Genomic DNA, 19,853 nt, shown 5'->3' with positions numbered 1-19,853 from the left:
TTAGATTGATTATTGATGTGGACGTGACATGGTTTGATACTTGATTTAGACACAGTTTAGAAACCATGTGAATTCATACATACAACGTTTGTTTTCTTTTGTATTTGTTGTATGTCTTTAAAAAGACACGTAAGACAATTGCATGTATTTATTTTTGAACAGATAATAAGTGGTTAGTTATGTAACACATTTTTAAGTAATACTCATAACTGTAATTAAGTGCTTTTTTTGATACATTTTTGCCAACTCATGGCCTTTGTGTAGAATACTTAATCCTGTCTGTAGGTCAGTATTCGTTTGGTTAGAGAGAATTATTTTAATAAAATGTCAGAACTCAGTGATAGGGCACTGCTGCTGAGAACATGGGTTTAAATTCATTTGCTGGGCCTTTTGTTAGAGCGGTTTAAACTAAAAAATATTTTATATCATTTAAGCTTAAACTAGGTTAGACCATTTTAAATGATCATGGAATTCATTATGTTCTAATTTTCAGTTGGATTGTTGAATATTTCATGATAAATGGAACAGTATATCCATTCCAGTATATCCAAGTAATGTAACACTTCCTTTTTAAAAGTGAAATCTTTTTTATCATTCTTTTACAGATGTTTGGGGTGGACATGAGAGGCTTTGGTTGTTGATTTAGACACAGTTTAGAAACCATTTGAATTTATACATACAAAGGTTTTATTTTGAATTTGTTGCAATTCATGTCTTTAAAAAGACAAAGTAAGACAAATACATTTATTTATTTATTAAGTTATTAAGGTTTATACCGTTATATTTGCACTACTGTTATATGGGTTCTGTTTATACTTGTACAGTCATTCCCTCTTTAATCACCCCCTCACCCCATCACTATTGCACTATTGTCTCGAGTCTCTTGTCTCAGGTATGTCTTTCTGTGACCTTGTTGTACTGTATTGTAAAATTGCCTGACTTGACTTGACTAATCAGTTACGGAATACATTTCTGAAGTAATCCTCATAACTCTGACTCTAATTAAGTTATAAAATTCTGCAATGATCAGAGCGGAGTGCTTTGGAAATTACACACACGCACAAACCGATATTTGCAAAAACACTTAATCAGACTGACCTCCCAGAGCGACCCCCCTCTCTCCTCTTTAGATTGACCACAGTGAGGTGAATGGAGCAGATGACCTCCCCTGTAAAACTCCCCCTCATCCCCCACTCGGTCTGCCAGGCCTCCTGCCGCTCTGCGCATGCGCAGCATGGCCTGGCGCTTCGGCCTGTATCGGAAGCGCTCGGCGAATTTCGCCTCTTTGTTTTACTGATAGTGGATTTAACTCGGATTCGAGCCCTGATATCCACCGGAGTGCTCCGCGGAGAAACAGGTTAGTTGGTTTTAACTTTATCGGATCCGCTCGGGGGGCTGTGGGGATGTGTCCGGCGGCTGGTTTAGAGGCTGTGGGCTCGGAGTTTTCATTTTATTCTCGGTGGCTTTTCCGCTGGATGGTAACTAGCTGTGTGCTGCCGCCGCCGCTGCTGCTGCTATACGGGGCTCTCTCCTATCTGTACGTGTGGCTGTGCGGTCGTGCTGTGTGTGGCGACGCCGGGCCCTGCACTTCCTCGCCGGGCTGCTCTTTTCCAGCAGCCCCGGGGGTGAAAGTGGGGTTTGGAGCGGCTGGAGTTCAGCAGAAAGGTGTGAAATGTGCCCTTGTGCTTGTTGCAGTATGCGGTTGGTGTGTGTTAGCGTTTGCTGGGCTGGGAGGGGGGGGGCAGTTCTCCTTTTTCTTCAGCCTGGAATGTTCTTGGAGCAAGCCATCGGTCCACCACCACCACTAGCTACATCCGTCCCCCCCATTCCAGGGCTTTAAAAGTTGGGATTGTGCTTTGTGTGAGCCACCTAAGGCCGTGGACTCGTCCACACGGTCAACATGAAGCTTGGAGAAAGTTAAAGCCAGTAGACATGGCAGGCAGCAGCAGGGCATGGACTAACCTGTTTCTTCTGGCGAGGCTCGAAAAGCAGAAGCAGCTGGAGGAGCCACAAGTCAGATAGCTGGGTAGCTAGCTGGAGATGCCTTCATGTAATCGAGCGTTTTACAGCCAAAAGAACCGGCACACATCTCGCCAGGCGGTGCATTGATAGCAATATTAAGCTGTCAGCCCTAAAGCTTGGCTGGAAGCCACATCAGTAATCAATCTTTGCTGCTGGCTTGTAGATCAAGACCATCAGCTGGGGATGGCTGATGTTCTGTCATTCACCTTAATCCCATCAGGAGTCTCCATTTTGGCACTCACTCAACTTTTTTGCTCCTTTGTGAGTGGAAGTGGAGTGAAGTTTTGAGTGATTTAAATATACAGCTCTGGAAATATGATGAGTTTCTTTGATTTGACCAAATCAAAACCTCTAGAATACAATCAAGAGGAAGATGCATGATCACAAGCCATCAAACCAAGCTAAACTGAATTTTTGCACCAGGAGTAAAGGCATAAAGTTATCCAAAAACAGTGTGTAAGACTGGTGGAGGAGAACATGCTAGGATGCCTGAAAACTGTGATTTAAACCAGGGTTATTCCATCAAATATTGATTTCTGAACTCTTAAAACTTTGTCAACATGAACTTGTTTTATTTGCATTATTTGAGGTCTGAAAGCTCTGTATCGTTTCTGTTATTTCAGCCATTTTTGGAATTTTGGATAAATGTTGTCAGTAGTTTATAGAGTAAAACAAAAAAAAAATCATTTTATTCAAACAAGTATAAATAGCAAAACCAGAGAGCCTGATGTAGAAACTAAAATGGTATATTTTTTTCCAGAGCTGTATATATTTGTATATTTATTAGCCAACAAGCTAGTTCAAAAAGCCAACCACTTTTCATAATGTCCAGGCTTATTAAGTGTGTAGAAAGGTGTAGCTATAGGAGTTCTAGTTGGGTTAGTAAGGCCGTCTGTCAGTATCAATATCTTTCAGTATCTCTCAAAAGTGAGTGCATCTCTTACATTATTTTTCAGTAAATATTTGATTATATCCTTTCATGGGGCAGCACTGAAGATATGACACTTTGATACAGTGTAGTAAAAATAGTCAGTGTACAGCTGTAGTATAGCAGGGCAAATTGGTAAGGGTAAACAGTGCCCTCAAAATAACTCAACATAAAGCTGAGTGTGTACGGTTAGCCAGCCTTTTCCCCTCCCTGGTGTCATGAGACTTCTCGTTGGGCTGTTAAATTTGGTGTTTTGGCTACAATTCTCTTACACTGGCTTCTGGATGTTCAACACGGCACTTAATGGCAAGAAAACCCTAACAAAGTGTCATATCTTCAGTGTTGTCTCATGAAAGATTATAAAAATGTGAGGGGTGTACTCATTTTAGTGAGATGATTTTTGATAGGGCTGCACAACATATCTGTATTTTAGCGTCACCATCAAAACAAGCATGAACATGCTCAGTAGTCACACTGCAGGTTATCTAATGTCAAATTTGATCAAATATTGCAACTTTTTTTGCTGTTTGATACGTAAAGGAACATTAACACTGTTTTTACACTAACACTAACACCATTTTACTCTTACACTCTTGATCTTACACAGATATACAGAGTGCGTTATTAGTATCATGATGTGTTAGACCACTGCTGAAATCTGGTAAAGACCCCTGCATTTTTAATATTACGATATGTGCCACAGAAAGGTGTTCAATACAGCATGCATTGCATGAATTGGCAAATTCAGTTGTCAAATGTTTGGACATTCTTGGCAGTTTTGTGTGGCTTTTACACTGTACATATCAATATCTAATTTATTTTGCATCGTCCAAAATACAAAAAAAAAAAACGTGACGAGAGATTTTGCTTATATTGTTTAGACGTACATGAAATGTTTAATGAAATGTCAGCAGTTTCTGCATATTTCAGTCATAAGCAAATTCATTTATGGTGCTTTCAGACCTATCCAATGTTTGGTTCTGACTATTTGACTTTACAGTTTAGACCAAAATGTGGTTAGACCGAAAGTGGTGGTCTCAGTTCGCAGTGTAAAAACACTTATTTAGATGGTTTAGACATTCAGACCAATAAGGGAAAGTAATGGCAGGCTGTGCCACCCATTAAACAATATAAAAAGACAGAAATTGTGTTGTGCTTAAATTTGACTCCAGTTATACATCAGTATGGGCACAACAGCTTATGCCAGTGATTCCTGTATCTACTGTAACTGTAGATTAACCTTATATTAAAAGAATTTTGTGGGTAATTGTTTCACCTATTCTGTTATTATTGTGTGATGTGCAATCAATTAAAGGAAGTCAAATTCTGGCATGGAGGCATGTATCATTCTACAATTCAGTCTATCAGCCCACGTAGGTGATGACAGTAGTATAAAACAAAAAAAATAATGGGACAAAATGAATACAATGTTATAAACACATGACCACTGGTTTATGGCTTTTGTCTGTGATAAAACAAGAGTGGTTTGGTGTGAAATGGTTTATTGAAAAAATAGTGGTGGTGATACAAAACAGAGATCTCAGCATATACAGTGCAAATAGCCATTTTATTTGTTATTCAAAATAGTCTGTTAACTAGAAGAATATGATGGTAAAATATCCGTACATCTTAAAACAAGCTGTCCTTTGGTTTATTTAGTCTTTAACCACACTGCATGTACCTATGTGCCATTGATGTATTTTAAATCTAACATTTAGGTCACAAAGCTAACAAAGTGTCTTATGTATTAGAAGTTTGAGCACCAATATTGTGCAGTATTGAGAGGTACATTTCTTTAGGTCAGTGGGTCGGTAACCAGTAACTAGTGGGTCGGTAACCAAAAGTGGGACGCAAACACGTTCTGGGCGGGTCGCTGACTGCTTGTAAAAAATAAATACATTAATGCTCATCTGATTTTGTGCTTGTATTTTATATTGGAGAAAAATAAACAGAGAGTTTCTTAGTTTTGATATTTAATTTTACTCTAACATTTATACATGTAGTTGTCATGCTCCTCATGCTCTTAAATTAATTTTGCATGCATATCCCATAACCCGTGCTCTACATTCTATAGAATCTTTCACATCAAACCACACTCAGTGATTTAGTTTAATAGTTAATAGTTAATTTTAATAGTTGTTAAAATAATACATTGCAGGATAATCACTGTATTGCACAGAATTTAAGAAGCACTGCCATGTTGAATGAATTTTACAAGATTAGCATTGGAGTAATACGGTCGGTACAGTACAATTATTGAATTTCATTACAGAGGCCTGGCGAGGGCCTGTTGCTCTTAATCATCCGCTGATGGTTGTATTATGAAATCTGATAAACCAGTGACAAATTGATAAATGACGAGCTTTCCTCACCTCATTAACTTCACCTGAACAGTTAAAATGACTGTCAAATGGTGTAAGAGTACAGACTAGGAAAAATAGGCTATCGTATATTTCTTCAGGTTACCTCTGTGTTTCCTGGTGTGAGGTTGGTTGAGGAGAGTTTGAAGGAATCAGAACACGGGTCACTGTGAGCTAAATGCCATTTAGTCAGCACTCTGTAGCCTAATGGTCAAATCAGGTTTGTTTTTCTTCTTTAGGTAAAGGCACACGCTCCTATTTTGAGCTTGACCTATGTGTGGAGAAAAGTTTAAAACCCAATTTGAAAAGCTGGCCTCAGTGGGGCCTGAATTCTGCTGCGACCTCCAGCACGCTGGCAGCAGCTGAAAGGTATTCAGTTGAAACAAAGCTGTCCGTGCAGTCTGTTTTCTGGTGCGCGCCGGAAAAGCGAGTTCTAAAACGGGTATGACCTGTGGTCAGACGTTAAGCAACGCAGGCAGCTATTCTCGCTGATATAGTTTATGTTTTGGAAACAAAGCAGATGATGTACAGATTTTCTCCCGTGAAGTGCGGCTTGAGGTTTGCTGACACAAAGGCTTAACATCTACAGCTTTTGTGTGTTTGCTTTGTTGTTTTGCTTTTCCTGTGACATCCACAAAATCAAAGTGTGATCAAGTGTGAGAGGGATACAGTGTATGTCTTTTAAACCACATTCGGAGGTGATCAGAGATTCATATGACCACATTATGATTAAAGTGTAAAAGCCAAAGCACCACCCACAGAAATTGCAACTTTACTCCTACCAGAATTTACATAATAATCACGAGACGGCACCGTCTGCACGCTACAGTAACAAGTTAATAGATAAAGGTGGTAGTTGTGAAGGGTTTGCAAGCAATGTGGCCCAAATCCGATCTTTTACATCATATGTGACACAGGTTTGTCGTTTGTGTGGTTGTGTGAACAGTATCGAAGAAAATAGGCTGTAAGGAGAGCTGAAAATGGACATCAGTAGATGATTAAATGCACAACAGCTGTGAAATAAGGGTTCCATTGGCAGGATAATGAAGTATAAACTATGCTTTTAGGCTGTCATCTGTGATTGGATCACACACAACGTATGTTAATGGCAGGTGTAAATGAGGCCTCAGTTACAGTTAGTATAGTTTTTGGAGTATGATAAAAAAAAAAAAAACTAAACTGATTGTAATTTATAGATACAGGGATGTCCCTGTCATCTGTTCTGAGTACATTAATGCTTAGTTTATACCAATACCAATCCAGTCACCTTGTTTCTGTGAATACTTCCATATAGGTCAGTCACGATACTTACATTATCGATTTATCGTACAATAAATGGAAATGACTTCAATAATATTTAATAATCCTGATATCGAATATTGCGTTTATTTGTGTTTGATCCTATACTGTACATAACAGTGAACAGTATTTTAGCCAGTAATGCAATACCAGACCAGTCTTTCAATAACTGTGACTCCATACACAAAGTGTGGACTGAAGTAGGTGAAGAAAAAAGTATATATTTCCCCAAACTATGATTAATTAAAATGTGCTGTCTTTTAAAAGGGTGTAATTGTTATGCTATAATATTACCATTATAAGGGGTGCCAAGTGGTCCAGCGGTCTAAAGCGCTGCCACTATGAACCTCCGCTCATGCAGCTTTGCCATCAAGGTGCTGGCGCTCAGGGAGCAAAATTGGCCCTGCTCCATCCGGTTGGGTAGATGGCGCTCTCTCCCCACATCACTCCTACGGTGATCACCATTATCACCATCACCATTATATGAGTGGCATTTAAATTGTCTAAAAATGACAATAAAATCGTTTATCAATTCAGCAGTCATTTCTGGGACGATATATCGTTCACAAAAATTGTATCGTAACAGGCCTGCTTCCATATAATTTAGGTAACATTTTAGGTCCCATAGTATAGTTGACATTCTGGGCTGATTTCTTTAGTTTGGTAGCAGACTTTTGCAGTTTGATTGAGTACACTGAACATTTTAGTTCCTTATACCATAACATGGTATGTTTAAAAATCATGTTCTGTAGCTCTTTTAACAGTGTTGAAAACGGATGTGATGTGTGATTTCTGTAATGCACATGTGCGTTAGCGTACTACTTTGTTTTGAACTATTCAGCACAACAAAGGTGGGCGTTACTGCCGCTGGTGAAACACAGACTTGAAATGACTGTATTTCCCCACGTGGTTTGGTGTCATGGGTATAGACGGCAGAAAATAGACAAACGTCTGGAGGAAAAACAGCTCAACCATTTCAGTCAAAGCACTAGAACCACATTGATGTAGTGCATTTTTTATGTTTCACTGTATAACTCTGCATATATCTAAAGGGTAAGGGCACTTTGCTGTAAATGTAATAGCAGAGGATCAGAATTAAAATTTAAGTTTAAAATTGCTGGGGTCTGTTTAGGTCCTGATCTGCTGTATTGGATTGAGACGTCCCTAAATTGCATCCCTAAAGTTATCTGATGTAAATTGAGAAAGTAAAGTATAAAAAGCACACTTTGAAACGTTTTATGTGTAGGTTTAGTTACCCCATTGCTTGCAGTTTTTATCTGATTCCTCTGTGAAATTCATCAGGTGTGATTACTATAGATACACAGATAACACTTCCGATAGCAATGTCATATTTTTAGGTATCTGCTGATACAGAATGTAGATAAGGATATCTATTCCAATTTAAAAATTAAATCTGACTTCACTATAAACGTGTTTAATTTTTTGTGGTTTTGTTTTGGTAAAGCCACTATTCTATATCCCATATAAGATATATTAAGCCTGAATCAAGTGTCATGTAGTGGTGTGCATGTGTGCCAGTAAATGCTTCATTGTGCCAGTACCAATAATTTGTTCACTGGCATTGTATGCAACACTATTAGCTACACCAATGCTTGTGATATTGGTCTGATTGCTTTGTGAAATACAGTAGGTGTAGTGACCACAATGATTAGTATGTAGAATGTTGTCATTTTGGCAAGTTGTCTTTCCAGGTGTTGTGCTGAATTCTAGCTCTCTGCCAGATTTTGACTCCCTTGACTATGAGTCATGCAGCAGAATGAGTGTAACTGATTCTCCTTGCATTTATATTATTTCTTTTTATAAATTAGGTTTAATCTACAGTTACAGTAGATACAGAAATCACCAGTTTATTCTGTTGAACCCATACTGCTATGTAATATGCCTGCACAAAACTGTGTTCTTTATTCTTCTGTACTGTTTGATGGTTTGCCACAGATTCTTGTAACTGATCTGAATGTCTGGACCATTTTTAAGTTCTTTTACACTGCAAATGAACTGGAAAACAAGGCTTAATAGATCTTTGGGCTATTTTTTGTGTGTTCATTGCACACACATGCTCTTTTGCTTCAGGATGTACAGCTCTGGAAAAAATGAGACCACTTCATTTTCTGAATCAGTTTCTCCGATTTTGCTATTTATAAGTCGATGTTTGAGTAAAATGAACATTGTTGTTTTATTTTATAAACTACAGATAACATTTCTCCCAAATTCCAAAGAAAAATATTGTCATTTAGAGCATTTATTTGAAATAACAAAAAGATGCAGAGCTTTCAGACCTCACATAATGCAAACAAAAAAAGTTCACAATTATAAAGTTTTAAGAGTTCAGAAATCAATATTTGGTGGAATAATCCTGGATTTTAAGCACAGTTTTCGTGCATCTTGGTATGTTCTCCTCCACCAGTCTTACACACTGCTTTTGGATAACTTTATGCCTGCACTCCTGGTGCAAAAATTCAAGCGGTTCAGCTTGGTTTGATGGCTTGTGATCATCCATCTTCCTGTTGATTTATATTCCAGAGGTTTTCAATTAGGTAAAATCAAAGAAACTTATTTTTAGGTGGTCTCTTATTATTTTTTGGAGCTGTAATTGTATCACTGCAATTTGTTTCCTGAGCTTGAATCAGCCAGCAGACCGCATTGTACTTTTTGATACTTGGTTTTATTTTTTATTAGCACAGGCTTGATAACATTTCATCATTTTCAAGCTCATGGAAGTCATGAGAGACGTACTTTGTTGATGCTGTGTTTTTGTGAGCTCCTCCTGTAAAGGGCCTCTTCCTCTCCTGTGTGTGGTGTGGGTGCCTGTGTGAAGGCGTGTAAAGCATTGATGGAGCTGTTTGTTTGTGTGGGCATGTCAGAAGTAGATCTGGGTGTATGGCTGTATGTCAGTTTCTTTATGACGTAAACACGCTTGGTGCTGTCAGACGGTAAATGATGTAATCAGATGCTGTTATTGCCAAAGCTCTACCAGAGACTGGAATTGTGACATACAGCAACCATGCTAAGGGAGGATTCATTACGCCTGTGTGTTCAGGTATACATGCTGGCACTGGTGTATGCGTGTGAGGGGTGCGTCTTTTCGTAGTCCGGAGCTCGTAGCTTATGGTTTGGCCTGTTTTGACGCCCTCATACCAGGTTGTAAAGTGTCTTAAGAATTGGGGTGTGCCATCTCATATTGTGCATGAAACATTGAAATCATAAAAAAAAAAAAAAAAAGTATTTTGATAATAGTGGTAATCTGTTTTGAATGCAGTCTATTTTGTATTTGCTATTTAAGGGTAATAATTTTGTATAGTTTTGTTTGATGTTTAAATCGTCGCTGTCCAATTAAAAAACAGTATCTCCAAAACTGCAACTTTACAGAGAAAAAAAAGCCTTCTTAACTTTTAATGAAAGTCAATGTAAAAAGAGTTAATTTCAGGTCATTTTTAAATATTTTTTTTTGGTCTGTTCATCAAGGAATTTTGGCACAGTGTAAGGGACGTCGTCTGTTAAAATTAATTAGTAAACTAAAAATCAACAAACATGGAGATGCTTGTTTTTAAATGGACAGCAACAATATGCATCTACTAAATATTCCACACTTTTGTGTGGTCACCTTTTGTAGTAGATTTGTATTGTTTGTGTTATTATTTGTTATTATTTTTTGGGTACTAGAACAACACGAAAACCCGAAAACCAGAGGCCAATTATATAACTAATTGGCCTCTGGTTTTCGGGTTTTCGTGTTGTTCAAGTACCCAAAAAATAATGGTTTTAATTAGTTTAATTAAGTTATAATTAGTTATAATTAAGCTTTTTACACCTCTCCTGGAATTTCTTTTTACAGAAGTCTCATATTTAGATCCAGACTCATTGCTGACCCCTTCAGAAATCTCCAGCGTTTTTAGTTTCTATTCATTTCTGGGTGCCTGTTAAAGTATGTTTAGGGTCATTGTCCTGCTGGAAGACCCATGCTCTAGGACACAAACCTAGCTTTCTGACACTGGGTAATATATTGCGCCCCAAAATCTTTAGATTTGATCTTCAGATTTCATGATGCCTTGCACACAGTCCAGGTGCCCAGTGCCAGAGGCAATGAAACAACACCAAAACATTTTGAATGTCCACCATATTTGACTGTAGGTGCTGTGTTCTTTTCATTTTTGGTAAACAGTATAATAATGTGCTTTCTTTAAAAAGCTCTGTCTTGGCCTCATCTGTTTACAAGATGTTTTCCCTGAAGAATTTTGGCTTACTAACGTACATTTTGGCAAAGTGCAGTCTATCTGGGTCTCCTGCCATACACAATTCAGTATATTATCATATATTGCAAAACTGTACGCAAGTGATATATTGCTGTATTGTTTAAATCAAATTATACCACTGTACTGTAACCAAAGCTCTCCATGTGTTACTCTGCAGGTAACCTTGCATCGATACTGCGCTTACAAGCCAAACAGCGCAGCTACAATCAGAGCAGCAATGAAACTATTTTAACACGTGGAGTGCTTATAACCGAACAGATTGTATTTTCTTGTCCTTTTATACTTTGGTGAAATCTTTCAACAAACAGCAATAATGGAACTGTGGCGTAATCACAATAATGCACTCAAGATTTGTGTTATAACGTGTTATATTGGCACTGCTGTGCTGGTCAACGGCGCTCAGCCTATGTCATTAGATCTATTGTTTTAATTGCTTGGCCTAATTGAAATTATAATATTAAAATACGCAATCCTGTATTTGATAAAGAAAAGTATTTTTTTTCCCCGAGAACAAAACAATGAGTCTAATGACATAGGAAAACACTGCTAGTGAGGTGTCTGGGAGGGGTTTAAACACAACAATCACATCAATACAGTATTGTAAAGCAAAATTATGCTAAACTTCAGTATATGTCGATATATTCTTATACCCCAATGCACAGTACTTAGATTTGAATTCTTTTGACCCTTATTTGTATAGAAATGAGAAATGTAAAATATGAATATATGAAAAGCTAATAGCTCTACTGTGAAGGAAAGACTGAGTACCATGCCTGCAGCTCTGTGGAAGTGTTGTCAAAGTTCAGTTATGCACTATAGTGCTTATCAGCATTTCAGACTTTTATTGTTACAGTTGTGTGATATCTCTGGATTGCCATGAGCGCGCACTTGACTTGGAACACAGTGTTTGTGTGTGTTTGCACACCCCTCCCAGTGGCAGTCCCTCTGTGTGTTGCTTCTGAGAACTTCATAACACCAATAATAATATGTGACAACTCAGAATCTCCCTGTAGTATACGTAGAATAGGGGGATTGATATCCAGACCCTGTAAGAACGAGACTGAGGGGGGGTTTAGTATAACAATGCATGCCTTGTTAAAGGATTTCATAGCCTATTTTTAAGATGATGAATTGGCATTGAGTGCGATTAAGGTATTTTAAGGGATTAACAGTTGGCACTCGGAGATTTGTGATCTATTAAATAAAATCAGAATCAGGTTACATCAACTGATTTACTGGAGACTGTGAGCCTGCCTAGCATTTAGCTTAGTCACCAGGAGAATCTGACCCATTTTTTGCCAAGTTACTCTGGTTGTTGGAATACATAAAGCAGGAAAACCACTTCCCTCTATGAGGCCTGCCTTGGCAAGCACCATACTTTCTGCTATACTTGCTATTACTTGTCTTGTACTGTCATGGGCAGTGGTTGCTCTGTTGTTAGAGTAGTGCTGGGTTAGTCATCACAGGGTTGTGATCTTGATGAGGGCTGCAATGATTATTAAAATTGTTGATTAATCGTTACTTTGTCAAAAGTACCGCATTACACAAAGTGCTGGGAACAGAAGCGCAATGGTAGATGGGTAAATGGCTTACTCACACAGTTTACACTCAACTTAATCTGTGTCTCCAAAAGTGCCCAAACCCAACAGATTACATATTTACTCACTAAATATCAGTACTTTCCATGTTTAAATAACACTTAGACATTTAAATGGCTTTTAAATCTCATGTTTAGCAGTTTTTATCGTTTTTAGAGATAATAATCGTTGACTAACCGAGTAATTGAAAAAAAAAAAATCATCAGATTAATCGACTACCAAAATAATCATTAGTTGCAGCCCTACTCTTGATACCAGGTCTTTTTTATTCTGGGGCAATGTAGCATGGTCAACTTCTGCTTTTTTCTGGTTCTTTAAAGCCACTTCCACACATGCAATGAAATTTGGTATGTTTGTGGGACTTGCGGAGGAGGGCATGTGAATGTGAATGCCTGTTTCAGTAGCCTCGGACGTTACCTGAATTTCTTCCTAGTAGATCCCTAATAAGAAGAGTGGATCAAGTCCATGTGTGAATAGAGCTGTGAATGTTTTGGAGAATTCACTATGGGCATGTTAAAATTCTGAAGAACATCTGTATAGAATATATCTCAGCTTGAGGTTGGAATCCAGCTAGTGCAGGCCGGAGAAACAATAGGTGTAAGCCAAGGATAAAGGATATTTCAGTCATTTTTGACTGCAGCAGTTATTCTAGTTAAAGCTGATGTCCGTATGTTTTGGGATTTGAGGGATTTAGGGTCCTCTTTGGTGAGAATGGGTAATTGCACTGAGCTTGCAGAAGAATCATTTTAAACTGTGCGGGTGTGATGCGGTCTCCTTCTTTTAGAGCAAATTAATCCGATTCCATGTTATGTTCAGTCAAAGAGAGGGGGATAGAGCACGCTCAGACAGAAACTGCTGAGGGAAATGTCTTCAGAGGATGTAAGAGAGTTAGTACATACGGTTGTCAGTTTTGTCAGTGTAAATGAATGAGCTACTGAGGTCTGAGTTTCCCCTTCTGAAGTCTCTATTGCTCCACCAGCCGCTCGCTTTTAGTAAAATTGAGCCGGAGCCTCTTTTAGAGGCTTTACACGTGACGTAAGCGCGTAAAGACGCATGAGATGGCAAGAGCTCCTGCGAAAAGCGATCCGACACCCCAGTTTTTAGAATGAATATATTAGGTTTATCAGGGATGGTCGTTCCAGCACACTGGCACCATTGAACACAATATTTTGTCCCCTCTTCACTCAGAAATGCTTCTGCTTTCAGTTTAGAAACAAAATAACACAGACTGCCACTTCAAAGTAAAAAAAAATGGAAATACTTCAGTAAAGATGCATTTAAAAACTATAATAAATAGGGGTGGGAATCGATTACTATCTCACGATTCGATTCGATTCCGATTTTGGGGGCCACGATTCGATTCAAAATCGATTTTTGATTCAAAACGATTTGAATTATAAATATTTCTGCTTCTGGCTTATGAATCGTATTGAAAAAAAACCCTCCATAATATACACTGGTCCTGGAGCAAGTAATGTGTTACAAAAACAATAAAATGTGCAGGAATGTGGGTCCTCAGTGACAGAGGAATCACTGGGATATCACAATGACGTTAATGAACAATAAATAAATAATAAATAACACTGATTTATTACCAGGCTACTAGCGGTGGTGTGTAGGTGACGCTGCTGGGCTGATGTGATGATAGCAGTGGAGCGCTAAAGTTCAGGAGCAGCTGCTGATTAACTAGTTAATTTAAGGTCGTTGTATTTCTTCAGAAAGGGGGCAGGAGGTGGAGAAATTAATTCATATGGTCCATTCCTTAATTCCTCTGTGATGAGGAGCTGAAATTAGCTCTGATTAGCTTATTGTTATTTTTCCGTTCCGCCTTAAATGCTGCAGCCCGCTGCCACCTGTAGCGTTATTTAAGGTGGAACTGGAAAGTTAGCTAGTTAGCTAGCTAACAGTTACTGAAACTAACTACTAGCGATCTTTTTTATGCTTGTTATGAAGCATTCTGCCATAAAACATTGAAACTACACGTTAATCTAAGGTAATATAGTGCTTGTTCTGCCATCTTACCGGTGATTCTCAAACACCTACGCTCTGTGTGTGTCTGGAAGATCTCCAAAGGGACAAGCGCTATCCCCAGGGTTGCCAGGTCCAACAAAAATACCCAGCCCAAAATCAGTCTAAAACCCGCCCCTCAGAATCGATTTTGGGACATTTTAAATCGATTCTGAATCGTAGTAAATGAGAATCAAGATTCTTATGTGAATCGATTTTTTGGCACACCTCTAATAATAAACACAGTACTGAATTACATTTCCTTTGTTACTGTCCACCACCGTTCAGCTTGGAAATTTTAGACAATGACATTATTACTTTCACTCTAGATTGCTTAAAAAAAAAAAAGTGATCAATTGAGAAGTTAATAAGCATAGCAGTTTGTTTAAACTTTAAGCAGTACTTTTAAAGTAATGAAAAGCGCTTAAACAAATATTCATTGCAGGTGGCATTTATACAGCCTTCTTACGCTGCGTCTGATGCCAGAACCAGATCCATAACACTGCATCTTTTTTTCTTCAGTCGTACTTTAGTGCACGGCTTATCTCTGCTTTATACTCTTCTTTTTGCCTGTAACATTTTTTTCCACTCCATTACTAATATTGCAGAATGGTCTAAAAACATGTGCAAATAATACTGTAGTAAAAATATCAAACATTACTAAAGAATCAGATGTGTTGTCTGCCATCTCAGTTGTTCTGTAAACAAATCACAGCACTTTATTCCACATTTCTGGCTACATTTCATTTATGTGTGCAAACACAACTCTGTATGTATAAAGTCCTGACCTGATTTACCAGGTATTTTCTAGAGAGCACTCTAGAGAGGGAAGAACTTCCTCATAACAGTATAAAGGACACTAATGTTTCTTTATGTATTTATTCGATATCTAACATTTTTTCATGTAGCCTAACCTTTTTTTAACGACTTAATTCACTGATATATTTACAGATAAGCTTTTGCTTTAGCTGTAATTAAATTCTATAAAGTTTTTTTATTGTTGCAATTGTGCAACTGGTTTTCTCGTAAAGAGCTGCTGGTTATCAGCGACATGCCTTCCAAACTTTTATTCTGCATCACAGTGTGTCACAGTTGGTTGCCATCTATTCAACCTCAAACTCATAAAAGCATTTTAGTTCTCACTCTCTGGAAGCAATGCATTTTTAATTTTGTACCTCAAAAATAACACACTCCACAAATTAATTTCCCCTTTTTTCTTTTTTAACCTGTGTCCTCATTCTTAACTACCTCACTGTAAGAACCCTTTGCTGATTTCCAATTGAACTCGGATGTCAGAATTTTCAGGTTTCAGGTAGGAAACTTCACTTGGATAGGCCCTGAAGTCTCATTTCCTACTTGTAAAGTCAGGAGAGCCTCACTAGGAGTTTAGAATCAAAGATAGCAGCACTATACAACAGCAGCAGTGTACAATTTAGTAGCAATTCTATCTGTTATGCTACGTTGGGAAAACACAGCAGGTAAAAGTGGCATATTTAGATTTGATATTTGCTGAAGTACAGACTATAAAAGAGTTTCAGTGAAGTTTCTTCAGCACTGAGGCTGGAGCAGCATTAGCATTAGCCGCTAACCGCTGCACTAGGTATTTCACTATTCTGAGGTGAGTATATCCGAATGTAGCCTGCGTGTTTACCATGTTAAAACAAGCTATGTGGGACAAAGCTCTAACCAGTAGTCCCCTGGCTTACTGGAGCACTCAGGGTTCTTCAGTGTAGTGCTGTTGGGCTTCATTTACTAGCGCTAAACACTCCAAATGCGGCTAGTGCTGCTGCAAACCACCCTGTTGAAAATGGTGGAAATCTAAGTTTACTGTAAATAAAAGGAAGTGCTTTACTCACCCATATAAACAGTTTTCAGGAGAAATCTGTGTAGAAATCTGTGCTTGTTTGACTAAAAAAGAAAAAGAATTACGCTTTTGTTTATTTAGCAGCACCCTTGTTATGATCTGGACTTTCATTGATGGTGCGCCTTATAATATGGTGCACCTTTTATAGTCCGTAAAATACGGTAAAAGAAATAATCTTAAGGACTGCTGCTTTAACCAGAACACATTTATCTGTATTTCAGCTGATTAATACAGTTTTCCTCTCACTGCAGTTTGTTGCTGTTGTATCAGTTCTGCAGTAATAGCTTGTCTGAATGCCTGCTGCCTGAACATTGCACCTCTTTCTTTAGTTCTGAGGTGTGAACGACCCATTCCACCCCCGGCCCCACCATTGTTTGAATAAAACTCAGCATGATGGAAGAGCTTACGTTTTGCTGACTCAGTATCTATTAAAATATTGATTAAACCTGATTAAATTGCACAGACAAGATCAGATTGGATTGATTTGGTCTATAGATAGTAGATAGTCAACCTAGGGTTACTCGCCTCACTATCAGCCTCAGACTGTCTATCTGTAGATAGATAAGCACCCCTAACACCTTTTAAAGCCTTTCTATATTGTAGAAATTGCAGGTCTGAGAGTTCTCCTTAAATCCAGTTCAGAAAGTGTAGTAGCTACTAGAGGTGGGCAATATTGTATTGTATGTATTGTATTTGTTTTGCTATAGGAGTGAAGCTTTAAGGGTATTTTTGTATAATTGTTTGCAGTTCATAAAAATTAAGCCGGAACTGATGATGTTGCTAGTTGACAAATCTGATTATATTTCAAGTTAGTCAATAAGTCAATAATATTTCTGCTTCCTGTGGGTACGGCTCCTGTTCCAAGTTGTGTCTATTAATTCAAAATAATAGAAATAGCTGAACGTTTTATTTAAATGCCCAGAACACATTTCAATGTGAAATGTGAAATATTTCACAATTTCAGAAAATATGTTCTCTGCTGTGTCTGTTAGTTTTGGTGACTGAGCAGAGTTCTTCTTGACCGCAGGCTGTTTTGTATTTTTTATATTTACTGTATTTACTTTTAATTGTTTGTTTGCAGTTTATATACAGGCACTAAATATGCTGCACATTAGTTTTGGTAGGTTTTTCTTGCATTAATTTCTTTTTGTTACATTTTTTTGTTACGCTGTTATTTTATAAAAAAAAGTGTTGGTTAGTCGTCGCTTACGCAATAGACACACATTTGTTGTTTTTTATAGAATATATGTACTTGTTATATTTATACTGAACAAACCTTTAATATTAGTTTTGTTGCAGTAGTGTATTTTTAAAATGACTAAAAAATAAATCTGTTTTGTCATGTCGCCAATATTTTTTTTGTAATCAAGTTTTTTATTGATAGTTTTATAGATAACCATTGCAGGAGTACAATACATTGAAACAAAGTTTTATATCGCCAAGAATTTAGTTATTGCGAAAATATGACAGATTGTTGCAGCACTAATACAGGGGTTGGGCAATGAAACTGAAACACCTGGTTTTAGACCACAATAATTTATTGTGGTGACGGACAGTTCTGGTGGAAACAGGAGAGTTGAGGTGCACATTGAATTCTGTCGTGATTTGATCAGCCGTGGTTTTATGTTTTTTTTTTTGGATACAATCCGGTTTAGCACCTGAACATCCCTTTCAGACAGCTTCCTCTTGCATCCACAGTTAATCCTGTTGGATGTGGTTCGTCCTTCTTGGTGGTATGCTGACGTTACCCTGGATACCGTGGCTCTTGTAACATCACAAAGACTTGCTGTCTTGGTCACAGATGCGCCAGCAAGACATGCACCAATAATTTGTCCTCTTTGAACTCTGGTATGTCACATATAAAGTTGTGTGCTTTGCAATATTTTGAGCAAAACTGTGCTCTTACTCTGCTAATTGAACCTTTACACTTTGCTTTTACTGGTGCAATGTGCAATTAATGAAAATGACTGGTGTTTCATTTTCATTGTCCAACTCCTGTATATAAATGCATTAAATATTCTGCACTTTAGTTTTGTGGTAGATTGTGTGTTTTATTATTATTATTATTATTATTATTATTATTATTTTTTTTTTACATAAATCAATTGTCTTCTGAGTCTTGGTAAGTTACTGTTGCTTACAAAGATTATTTTGTTTCTACTAAATGTTTGACAGTTAGACTAGCAATTGTTAGTAAATATTAACTAACTTAACTGTTAATTGTTTGTTTGCATGCACTAAATGTGCTGCACTGATTGTATAGTAAATTCTTGTTGTTGCATTATTTTATCTTTAAGTTAATGTTGATGAAATAAAACTAACATTTATTTTATTGCAACATTATAATTCTTGAAATGAACAAAATGTTTCTCTTTATTTTGTCCTATCACCCAGAGTATTATCAACTCTACAATATAATGATATAATTTTAGAGCCATATTGCCAGCCCTGGTTGTATTTATTTGCTCCAGAAGCCGCTGAGAAGCGATCTCCCTGGTGTACTGCTGTGTTTTACACGCTGGCAGCTCTGAGAGTGGACAGGAGAGTATAAAGAGAGCCAGTGTTATCAGTGGAGGTATTAAGGTCTTGAGCTGTGCTGATATAATAACTGGCTGGGTGACGGAGTAATCAGTTATGACTCCTCTGCTGCAAGCTGCCAGGAAAAGCGGCGCGAGGAGGAGAAAGAGAAAGAGCAGTGTAAAAGCTCTCCTCCTACATCTGTCTCTCTGCTGTGACCTCTTTGTTTCTCTGTTAATTGGTTTTGTGTTTTACTGCCCGTCTCTGTGAGGCAGTGAAGCAGTGCTGAATGGAAGTGTGAAGCATGTCAGTCGTGTGATTTGAGCGTTAGGAGTGAGTGTGTGTGTGAGACTGGTTTGTGGGTTAGTGTTACAGACACAGTAAGAAGTCACGGTGATGATGTGATGTGTGCTGGGCTGGTGTTATTACCCTGGGCTGAGCTGGTTATTTCATAGTTGTGAAGCTGATAGATGAGTTTATTGTAGTTATATAGATGTTTATTGGGCCGATTTCTTAATCCTTAGGATATACATTTTCACTAAAAGCAATCCAGACTGTTCTCATACAGAGTTCTCCAATGGTGGAACAGATTTCCTTCCACTACCAGATCAGGAGAATCTCTCACAATCTTTAATAAACTCCTGAAGACAGAGCTCTTCAAAGAGCACTTACTCTCCTAACACCTCTAACTAACTACAAACTACTTCTAACCTCATTTCCTTCTTTCCCTCTTTTTCTTTTAGGCTTTAGGCTTAATAAAAAGTTTTTGTCTTGAAGTTATATGTCCTCTATTACTAATGTACATAATAATTTATAATAAATGTATTAAATGTTCATTAGAGAAGGCATTACATTAATTGGCTAATTACGGCTAATTAAGTAGTAAGGAATTTGTAGTGTGTAGTGTAGTGTCAATTTTTCTGTTGCTTTTTTTTATTGTTCGTATAAGTAACATGCATTTTTTGCATCTCACAAAATTTAGAAATA

At 37.7% G+C, this 19,853-nt stretch overlaps 1 protein-coding gene across 1 annotated transcript in view; it reads left to right on the top strand.

The window, feature by feature from the left end:
- The first annotated feature begins 1,249 nt into the window (after window positions 1–1,249).
- The window catches only part of LOC103041260 (polycomb group RING finger protein 3), a 68,537-nt gene continuing 49,933 nt past the window's right edge, over window positions 1,250–19,853 (top strand). Inside the window, exon 1 of the mRNA XM_022672093.2 lies at window positions 1,250–1,357. The gene's annotated coding sequence lies outside the window, so the exon portion shown is untranslated. The remainder of the gene's footprint in view (window positions 1,358–19,853) is intronic.

Source organism: Astyanax mexicanus, chromosome 2 (assembly GCF_023375975.1).
Source record: "Astyanax mexicanus isolate ESR-SI-001 chromosome 2, AstMex3_surface, whole genome shotgun sequence".
Classification (NCBI taxonomy): domain Eukaryota; kingdom Metazoa; phylum Chordata; class Actinopteri; order Characiformes; family Acestrorhamphidae; genus Astyanax; species Astyanax mexicanus.
This window is presented reverse-complemented; position numbering and strand designations above follow the sequence as displayed.